This window comes from Falco biarmicus, chromosome 9 (assembly GCF_023638135.1).
Source record: "Falco biarmicus isolate bFalBia1 chromosome 9, bFalBia1.pri, whole genome shotgun sequence".
NCBI classification, from domain to species: domain Eukaryota; kingdom Metazoa; phylum Chordata; class Aves; order Falconiformes; family Falconidae; genus Falco; species Falco biarmicus.
The window spans coordinates 8,633,231-8,643,990 of record NC_079296.1 but is presented as its reverse complement, the minus strand read 5'-3'; the positions used below and the strand labels follow the sequence as shown (position 1 = coordinate 8,643,990).

At 43.3% G+C, this 10,760-nt stretch overlaps 1 protein-coding gene across 10 annotated transcripts in view; it reads left to right on the top strand.

The window, feature by feature from the left end:
• The first annotated feature begins 87 nt into the window (after positions 1-87).
• EXD3 (exonuclease 3'-5' domain containing 3) overlaps positions 88-10,760 on the top strand; it is a 290,826-nt gene continuing 280,153 nt past the window's right edge. For all 10 annotated transcript variants that reach the window (XM_056351779.1, XM_056351776.1, XM_056351780.1 and 7 more), the window contains exons 1-2: positions 88-175; positions 6,548-6,602. The gene's annotated coding sequence lies outside the window, so the exon portion shown is untranslated. The remainder of the gene's footprint in view (positions 176-6,547; positions 6,603-10,760) is intronic.

The following is a 10,760-nucleotide window of genomic DNA, read 5'->3' as shown; positions in this document are numbered from 1 at the left end:
CCCTGCTCCCCTGGGCCGGGCCCGCCCCTGGGGGCTCGCCGCGTTGTTACAGGCGGCAGCGCCCCCTGCAGGCGCGGCGCGGCGGCACCCACAGAAAAGCGGCGGGCGGGGCGGAGGGGAAGGCTTAGGGCGGCGGACGCCGCAGCTCCCGCCGCCGCTTCCGGGTCGGTGCCAGGTGAGTGGCAGGAGCCGGCTGCCGCTCCGTGGAAGCCTAGGGCCGCGGCGGGGCCGGGTCCACGCGCAGCCCTAGGGTGGGGGTAAGCGCGTCGTCGCCCCGGCCGGAGCCAGCCCGGCCCGGCCAGCGGACTTTAGGCCTCGGAAGCCCGGGAGGAGCGGCGGGCGGGGGCCGTCGGGGCCGCTCCGGGTGTACGCACTCTGCAGCCGAAATAAAGCCACGAAGCGTCTCTCGGCCTCCCGGCGGGGCCGCGCGCGGCGCACCAATACGGTAGCGGCCGGCGGGGTGTGCGCCTGCCGGTATTTACGGTACCGCGGCGAGGTGGTGGTGGGGCTGCTGCGGGGCCAGCCCCTCGGTACCGGTGTTTGTAGCCCTCCCCCCGGGTCTCGGCTCTGGGCCTGGGCCGGCCGCCGTCCTGGCCGTGGTGCCTCGGGCCGAGCGGGCCCCGGCTGAGGCGAGGCGCGCGCCGGGCGGTTTCCCGCCCTCCGGGGCCTGAGGGGGCCTGAGGCGGTGTGCAAGGAGGGCGGGGAGCGCCGCTTGCGAGTCCGTAATTACAGCTAATTACCTAGTTCCAGCCCGTGCCTAGTTGCCGGACATGATGGCGTGGTTTACAGATAACTGGAGTGACCGAATTGCAAGCTACCGATGGAAGCCAGAGGAATCCGTGGCGACCCTGCTGTTGGCAGCAGTAGAAGCGTTGTGTTTTCCAGCGGCTTGGGTTTAAACAAACTGGTCGCTGGTTTTAAACATTTTGGAAAATGGGGAAAAAAGCCTGTGGAATTGGAAGTACCACGAATATTGTCTGCCCATGTGGGAAGCATGTGATTTAGGAAAGCAAAAAAGGCGAGTTTGTTAACCTGATGTCAGTAGCAGGAATAAAATGAAATGAATGGGTAATATAAACGATTAGATACAACAAAGACAAGGAGTGTGGAGTTTAAAGGCTAAACCCCATATGCTTAGAAAAAGAGACACCCTCTCCCCCCTTGTTCCTTCTCGAGAGGGGATTTCAAGATCTGGTTAAGTCAGCTGATGATACAGTTGGTATCACATACTTGAAATTATTTGAGGAATTTGGCTCTAGTGTGACCTGACAATTTAATTAAACACAGATGGTGGTGTAAGGCATCAAGGCAGAATTTAAGAATCACCTTAGGAACTAATCCTGCCTCTTGGTCAGTAATTGGAAGACACAAATGGGTCAGCTACTTCTAGTCAGCTCCTCCACTTAGCAATTCTTTGCTCAAATACTAATACAGATTTAAATTACCCAAAAGAAGTTTTATAACCTTAGCTGTTAAAGTTTGCTGATGACAGATAGGTGTGATGATCAGTGACAAGATGTTGCTGCTATAGCCTTATCTGACCTTCCTGGTTAGATGGTTCCATGTGGGAGAAGGATCTCAATATAATGAAAAAAATATGTAAACTCTAGAAACCATGATAGCTTCCTATCACACAGAGGTGGCAGGCAGTGACTTGCAGGACTTAGTTGCATCAGTGACATAATTTGAACTTCACTGTGTGAGAAGAGTTCATTTGATTGTTGGTTGGTGGATTTTTTTTTTCTGAAGAGAATCAAGTTGGACTCATCATGTGTGTGCACATGGTCTTGTTAGAATGGGCTACTAGGACATAATCTCCAGTTACAGTAGCTCTCAACTAAGGTGTGAAAATACTGGAGAGTTCAGAGGAGACCACAAAAATGCTCTTGTTCTGGAAAACAAGTCATGTAGCAGACTTAACATTAACCCCGTTTATTCAGGCACATCCAAGAGAAGAGGGTTAAGAAGTGGCTCAGTGATTCATGTGGAAATCCATGCCTGTGGGAAAGTTATCTGATAGCTGAATGTTTTCAGTCTTTCCAATAAAGGCATAATGAGATCCAGTAACTGAAAGTCAAAGCTACACAAATGCTTTTAAATATGACACAATTTCCTAGTAGTGATGGAGGTTAATTACAGGAATAGTTCATGGGAGAGGTTAAGGGCTAGCTGTTACTGGGAGCTCTTAAGCTGACACGCTAACAATTTTGAAGATGGGCTTACACCTGAAATCTTGGACAACTTGCTGGTGCAAGGATGTCCATGTGGTTTGGGGAAAATTGGTGAGATTATCAGTGAGCCACCTGTTGGGACTCTGTACTACTTAGGCTGCTTGGCTGCAGAAATTAGGCTGCTTGGCTGCAGAAATAGCAGGAAATTATTTTTTTTTAAATGTTGCTTAAAGAGCCATACTTCTAAATTAAGATAGGTTTAAGTGGTCTTGTGCTTTTGGATGAACCTGTGCTTCAAGGGGGAATTCTGCATGCTGTTCTTACAGAGAAAGGTAAAGTTAAGGTAGCATGTTTCTTCCTACATTGTTCTTTAAATCATCAGTTTGGCCACAAAGAGCAAACACTGCGTTGGACAAACGGTTCTGCTATACTAGTTCAGAGAATCCTCTCCCTCATTTACTATGTCTTCCCCATATACTTGCAGTGTGATCCGGATTTGAGGTCAGGAAGGGATTTCCAGCAAAGTCTGATCTGTTACGGCATCATACCAGTTTTTCAACCTCAGCTAGAGCATAGTTTTCATACTGGGACTTCCTGCTGGCACTGTTTTTATCTGATCAGGTTCTTGTTAAAAGGATTTTGGGTTCTATTTGTCTCAATGTGTTTTTTCTATAGGACAAGAGTGCTTTCGATGATATTGGATGATAGAGTCAACTAGAGGATCTGTTGACTCGCTCTGAAATTATGGCTTTTTAATGATGATCAATAAACAAATCTCTCTGTGCTTCCATGAATAGTGAAACTCTGTCTCTTATGTAGTAGCACTGTGCATTTTGGTGTGCTTGGAGGACTTGCCTCACTGGTTTTACATGGAAACATGCACCTGCTGGGGCTGTGTGTGAGATTTTTGGCAGAAGCATCACTTACAGCCGTGACTTCTGGTTCCATGTTTTTTTCTCACAGTATGCACAAGCAATAGGGCAGGTTTAATAAAAATTTAGCATGTGGAGTAGAATCAGCAAAATGCATATTGTGGAATGGAACCGATCCATCAGAAGACCTCTGTTTAGAGTTTTTAAGATAATAATTTTGTCTATTAGAAATCATTAACAATCACCTGCACCATTTTGTTGGTGCTTATAGTTTAACAGTTGCAGCAAACTTTTCTCAGCTCTCTTTGTTGGGGGAGTCAAACATGCTCTTTGTATGAAACTGCATCAGGCGAATAAGCAGTGCACAGAACACGTGCAGATGTTCCGAAGGACTGAACTGCAACATGTCAAATTGGTCCTTTTACAGTCATGCAAAGTAGCGTGGGTCCTTAACGTAAGCCATGGCAAACAGGAAACAAGTGTAATTTCTGTTGTTCCCTAAAGGCAGCTTGGAGAGAGGTGAGAGGAGAAGCGAGGGGTCCCTGTAAACACTGTGGTGGGAGTCCTCTGTTCAGCTCTGCCAGGACTCTGTGGCATTATAGCTTACTGATCTTAATGCAGAGGTAGATGCATCTGTTCACAGTTGGTGAGAGGAGGAGGTCTATGCATTTATACTCCTTGACAACCAAAGCAGTTGCTCCTGTGAATAATTTTACCCAAACTTGCATTAAATAACTTGCTGGTGTGTGAAGTGCTGTAGCTTGAGAGGGGATGAGGGGGCATAGGCCAACACCAGGAACAGTTTGACAGAGACATCTTATTGGAATTAAGTGTTCTCCTGAACCAAGTTTTAATAATGTGATTCAAAAACTAATTACTGAGTTTGTGTAATATGCAAGTGCCTTTAAAAAAAAAACACCACACAACTTTTTTTTTTTTGGTAGTGCTCTGAGGGTGCTTGATGCTATGACAGCCTCCCCAAGCAGCTCGCCTTTGTAATCACATGCGTTGGAGGAAGGGATGGCCATAGAGGAACTGAGTAGTGTGATAGAGGAATAGAATTACATTAGCAGAAATAGCTACGCTAAGTGCTGAACATCGTGCTGTTTCACATTTTCATCTTTTATTGAATTAATGTGTAATAAACTAATAATATAGTGTAGGAACAACTATGGTAGATGTCAGTGATAAAAGTCTGAAAAATTCTTGCAGGAAAAATGAAAGAGGGGAGAGTGTATGCGTGGGATAAGGGAGGGCTGAAGAGAAACTCCAGATAGATTTCTATCAGCAGAGAAGTCTGGAAAGCTGTTTTCCCAGAGGATAAAAATCTTGTTTCTTTTGTGAATCCACATGGAGGTTTGGTGTTGCAATGTGACCAAATGGCATTAACTTGGGCCTGGAGTGTGAGAGTCTTGTCCAGCTGTTTGAGATCAGGAGTAGGATGTCCTTTCCCAGCTGTGCTAACTACCTGCTGGAGCAAATAATGCTTTGTGGTCTGCAGATAAAAATCGAGCAAGAACACCCAGCTTATATAATTAACATCTTTTGTCTCAGCTTTGCTGCTCACTTGGGACAATACTCTGGGCGTAGTCCTTGGTGTTTGCTCTAAGTACAGACAAGCCTGTCTGAGGGTTGAGGCAATTGCTATTTTCAAAGACATTTCTAAGAAAAAAAGAAATCATGTGTTACTAATTCTTATAGAATAATCCTCTTTGCAGTGTCTTCTGCAAGAAACAGGCAGATGAAGCTAAGGAAAGATTAACTGTTTTGGAATCTGATCAGAGCAGAAGCAGCTAAAAATCTTTCAGCTTCTGTGCAACCACCTGTAAAATATGAGGGCTCTGCTCCTTCTCTGACCAGTATACCCCACTGGCACAAAGTTGTGTGTTCCCTGTGCTTGAAAGTTGCAACACTAACTAGAACCAATTTTGAAACGTAGGTAGGTTTGGTTTACACTGGCATCCCAATACAGAGCTCTGGGAGCTGCTGTTCCTATAGGCCTTACCTGCTAGCTACTGAAATAAAAAATGGTGTCAAAGCCTCTTTTTTATGTCATAGTATAGAAGCCAGATTCTCTGCTCAGTGCTTTGGTATTCGCCATTACTGAATCTGTTTGTGAAAACATAGCTGCACATTTGTGTCAGTGTAGGTAAGATCTGACTCCTGTGCGTTTTACTAAGCATGTGTTGCTAAACTCAGCATTACCGTGGTTCTTGTTACACATTACCAAGCTAGAGCTGAAGAATCTCTAGCTCTACATGTATTTCATGCATTTAAATAAATTCCTCTTTATTACATCTCCAGCTTTGCCAAGGATATGGTCACACTCCATGTTAAGTCTAAATGTGTGGCTGCTGTCATTTTAGACTGTTCTTTTTTGATTAAAATAATGCTGGTTTTTTTTTTTTTCATTTTATGGCTAGTTATACTCATTTGATATGATTTATTCTTGGCTGTTGCTCATCTTGCCTTCAAAAAGCAAAATATTTTACAATACAAGGGGTTACCCTTATAGCTATGCATATAACTATGTGGTTCGGTTGCTAATTTCAGAGGATTTTTTGTTCTTACATTTTTTGTTCTGTGCTGAAACTTTCAGCTATGTGGTTCAAAAGGCACTTTATGATAATTTTTTATTTTCACACAAATTTATTGAGCCTTGTTTGGGTTACATGTTCACGAATAGGAAAGTCCCTTTTTCAAAACATCCAGGACACACTCTATCCACTCCTGATCTTTTTATTGTCAAACTCTGCCTGAACCTCCTCAAGGGATAAGCTGTTATGTCAAGAGAAAAGTTGGCTGGAAATAGCAGTGCTGCGAGGAATGCTTGGAAATGTGAGAGAGCACAGGAGGAACTTTGCACTGCTTGGGAAATACTTGCTGTTTAAAACTGCTCCATGTGGGTTTTCTTAGGTTACACAATTGCCTGTAAATTTTTGGAAAATATTCCTTGGGGATAAAAATCTCCCACTGTTACAAACTGAAAGAAAATGTGTTTGGCTTTTTGAGAAGGGGAGTGCAATTTTGCTTTACAGGATAAACAGCTGCAGTTTCAGACTGTGCAAAGCAGGTTTTTTATTAGCCATGTAACTGAAAGCATTATTGTTTGGTTTTTATTTTGTAAGCAGCGGTTGCCACTCGATCATTCGGATGGATGGGAGTGGAGGTTTCCTGATGTTGTGTTTGTTAAAGTGGCTAAGCTGTATGGATTAGGACGGTGGTTCTCTGAACATTTTCTGATATCAGTATGGTGTTCTTGTTAGCCTTTTGTGACTCAGCCATGTGATCTTAACGTTACAGCAAAGGTGTTTAGCAAGAAGTAAAAATGTTTGCATGTATGTAAGACACTGGTCCAAGAAAACATTTGATGCCTATCAATCTCTGTTTTTCCAAGATAGCACTTAATGAAGTGCTTAAGGTAGGATCAGTGGAGCTTAGGTGTTGTGTTTGTAAGCGTGCAAAAAGCTCCACACGTTAACAGGCCTGTTTGCTTCCTTGCAGCTCTGTGGTGGCAGTGGAATTCCCCAGACATCACTCAGCAGGTCCTCCTTCAGGGGTGAGTTGGTTGTATCTCTCTCTCTACCTGAGCCTGTTCAAGGGCATTTGATATTATGGGGGCAAACTCCACATCGGGCAGGACAGGGGTGGTACAGCTTACAGAATTCCCACTCCTTTCAAGTCTCTTGTCTTGTCTGAGCTTAAAAAAGGATCATTTTCAATTTTGATTACTGTGTTGATTTCTTTCCACTTATGCTCATAGCTTGGGTGTTTGGGGGACAGCTGGGTAGGGTGCCTTGGTGCAGGATGGAGCAGCAACTGCCCAGGGTGCTAGGACTGTTCTGATCCCACACTGAGCAACTGTGCCCTTACTGTATATTTATAGGTAGATCTTTAAGTGGAACAGTCCTATTCTGACAATTTGACATTGTGATTTTTAACATTAATTTCTGTTCTGAGGATCAGTATCAGCTTTTCTGTGTGGAGTTTTCTTCTGAATGTAATACAGACATCTTTTGTTTGCAGCATGGTTTATTAATTTCTGTAGGTAGGTGAAAGGGAACTTAACAACAAACCAAGTACCAGTTGTACAAATTTTTAGCAAATAGTGTTTCATCACTGCAGTTTGTGTGACCACTCTTAGATGAAGGCATCCTTTCAAATAATATTTTATGGTACAGTGGTCTATTAGGGAGTAGATTTATGAGGATTCAATTTTGATTTGTGAACTTCATTCATGATACACAGTTATTTTTGTGAAGATTAATTTAACTATATCCTGTGTTGAAAGTTACTGAGCAGTTCCTTACAGATAAAGTGGATTGTATAGAACTCAGTTTATCTTATACTGGGTTAACTGCCCTGGGACACCATCTGATTCTGTATCCTTTCTTCTTTCACAATGGGATAACTGTGAATTTTCTTATCTTTCTCTTTAGTACTGCTGCTTACTGAGATATTTACCAATGAGGGCTTGTGTAATACAAGGACATGTAAAATATCTGTGCAGGAACAGTCACCAGTTAGTGTATATGATCTGTTTTTCCCTTTTGTTCAAATGGAATCAAAGCTTGTTGTTTAATGAGAAATTTCTGGAAAGTCTCATTTTGGGTTTTTATAGTGCCCCTTGTACGTGCTCTGAAATGTTGCTATAGCCTCGTTAGAGGGCACTCTTGAATAACGCATGGCAAGACTGCTGTCAGCATTTACAGCACTCTTCAGCAAAAAGTCCTAACCAAAATGTAATTGGCTGCCCCAGTGCAGAACTGTGAAGCAGGAGATGGATTACCCTATATACTTCGCTGTCTTGTTATGCAAGACAAGACTGACTGTGTTGGGGGCTGATTTAATGCTTTGCTTTATATGGAACAGAACAACAATCTGTCCAAAAATTTACTATAGTTTCCCAAATGTGGATTAACTAAATAATTTCAGTAACTTGCTTTTCTCGTGGCCTTTACTCCATAAACTGCCTTGATCCTAAATTATATCCATTTTGGAATTTTTTTGTATTGTTGCTATCATCTTAAAAAAAAAAATAACAAAACAAACCCCAAAATAAAACAACCTTCAGAAACAGTAAGTTGCTTCAGAAAGTCTTGGGTTTTAATACCAGCTCTTATATCAGTTCCTTCTGTGCCTTTGACAAACAACTTATTGTGTCTTTCACTTTCCTTCTGTAATAAAGAGGATAATGATTTTTACCTTGGGAGAATTAATCAATGTATATAAATGTGCTTTGAAATCTGAAGTGCTTTAAAATTTTTTTAAAATATAATTAAAATATTGAAGAAAGCAGGAGTCAGGGAAGTCAAATTTAAGACCATGATTATTGCTTAACTGCTTTGGTGCTTCTTCTGTTCTGGCAAGATTATAGAGCCAGATCATTTGCATTACCTTTGACTTTTCTCGATGTTTTTAGTTTGCTGTCTAAGGAGAAGCATCCTTTATATGCAGGAGTCACATTGTCTGTAAACATAAACATAATCTTAACTTTGTCCAAAACATACCTTGTTTTGCTTTTAAAAAAGCATACCAAACCGGTGTAACTTGAAACGTTTTTCTGAGCAATTAGCACTGAATCATACCCACACTGGATTGGCTTGGCAAAACTGAAGTACATGTTTCCTATGCTGGAACTGTGCCTACACAGCATAAACCTCAGCTTTAATATATTGCTTTACTTGGCCTCTAAATGCCCACTTCTGCATTAGCTTTGCTGCTAGTAGCTTGGGTGCTATGTACCCACTCATCGGTGGTGCTCATGTGCCTCTCAAAGATGAGAGAAGAGGCATCACGTGGGTGTGTGATTTGAATAAGGTCACAAAATAGGGCAGTAACAGAAACCAGTTGTCTGGCTGTCTCCTTACTGGGAACTGTTCCTTCCAGTTGGGACTGGCATGTCTTTCTTGCCAGGGGTTTAGCTTTACTCAGAGGTGACAGCTTTGTCATCTGTGGGTTAAAGATAGTAGACATTGACAGCCTGAGAGTTTGTCAGAGCAGATTCTGTGCTACAGCCAGAAGACATTTGCTTGGTATCCTAAATAACTACGTAGTGCTTCCATGAACTGTAATGGCCATGAGACTCTGCTTCTCCCAAATTAAAGCAGAATAATAAGAAAAAGTACTTGTCAGGCCATCTTTTCCCTCTCCTGGTTTTTAATCTCCTCTTGCACCTTCCCATTCTGTCCCACTAGTACGGCTTCTTGTTAGCTTTTTTGGCAGAGTGGTTGCTTGGGGTAAGGCAGGAAAGCTGAGGTGCTGCTTCTCAGGAGTTCTTCAGTGTCCGTCCCAACTAGAGGGTACGTGAGGGGGCAGCTGAAGGTGAGCTGAGACATGGTGCCATGTGGGTGGCTGCAGGTGTGTGGGAAGAAGCACTGCAGAGTGACTCCTGCAGTAAGGCAGTTGATTGGCACCAGGTCAGCAGCTCTGACAGTGAAGTCTTGGCTAAGTGGCCTTGCCAAACAGCTGTTGGGCTAAAGGCAGGCAGAATAATGTATATGCTTCCCATCTCTCCCCACCTGTTGTGGGAGGGTGGCAACAGCAGCTCCTCTGGGGCAGAGGCAGTGGGTCAGGGAGAGTGAGCAGCCCAGGCTTGACCCGTGGGTCTGTTGTGTGGCCTCCTGGATTGTTTTGGGGAGTTGGGAATAGGGCAGCAGGCAAGGCAGGGTGGCCTGTGCCTGTCAAGCTATGGGGGATGGCACTGAGTGACTGCATCAGCTGTAGCTTCTGAGGAAATTATTTGCCTGACTGGCAAATGGAATTTAAGGTGGCATGGAATACATAAAGACTCACCTGGTAGAAAAAAACCCACCAACAACAGTTGCTGAGTTTAAAGCACTTTCATCTGTGAGGCTAGGGATTGTATTTTTAATGGTTTTGAAGACTTCAACTCTTGTGATTCCTGTGAATGATGTTAGGAATGACAGAGGCTTCAGCCAAAATCTTCGCCCCCTTGTTATACTCCATCCCATATGTAGATGCCCTCTCACGTGTTTTACCACATATTTTGGCTGTTCTTACGCACAGTGTGGGTGTTCTAAAAAATGATAGTTATCTAGGAGCCAGTGACATCTACAGAACGTGCTGAAGAGAAGCTTGAGCATGTTTGTATGAAACACTTAAGATCTGGAGACCAAATGTGTGTTTCTGGGTAGCATTTTGAGGATGGTGTTGTGACTGGAGTTTCTTGAGCACCTCCCTACTGTTAGCCTGCCTCCAGATTGACGTTCTGATATGGCAAGTTGTTATGTTGATCTCAGAAGATACTGTGGGACAAATTGCTGTCTGATATGGGTAGGCAGCAATAACTGGAGAGTGTTTCCCACTAAAATAATAGTGAAAAAGCCACTACTAATAGAATTTAAGGGAAGAAGTAGAATGTGGATTTATGAAAACACAGGAGAGGAGCATAATGCGGGAAAGCATAAATTTAGGCCAGTCTTTTGTCTGATGTAATAATATAAATGGAGCAAGCAACTTCCCCCCCACCCCCCCTGCCGTTTTGGGGGCTGGTTTTGGTTTGGTTTGTTTTTTTTCAGCGGGAGCAGTTTAGCTAAGAGCCCAGTGGTGCTGGCTGGCTGACCTGTCATAGGTTTAAGTGCCAAAAAGTAAATATTTTTAAGTAAAGCAAATGCAAAACTTTGGGGATATATTTAAAATACAAAAGAAAACAAAAGAGAACAAAACTGAAGAAACCGTTTTGTGTAGTGTCCAG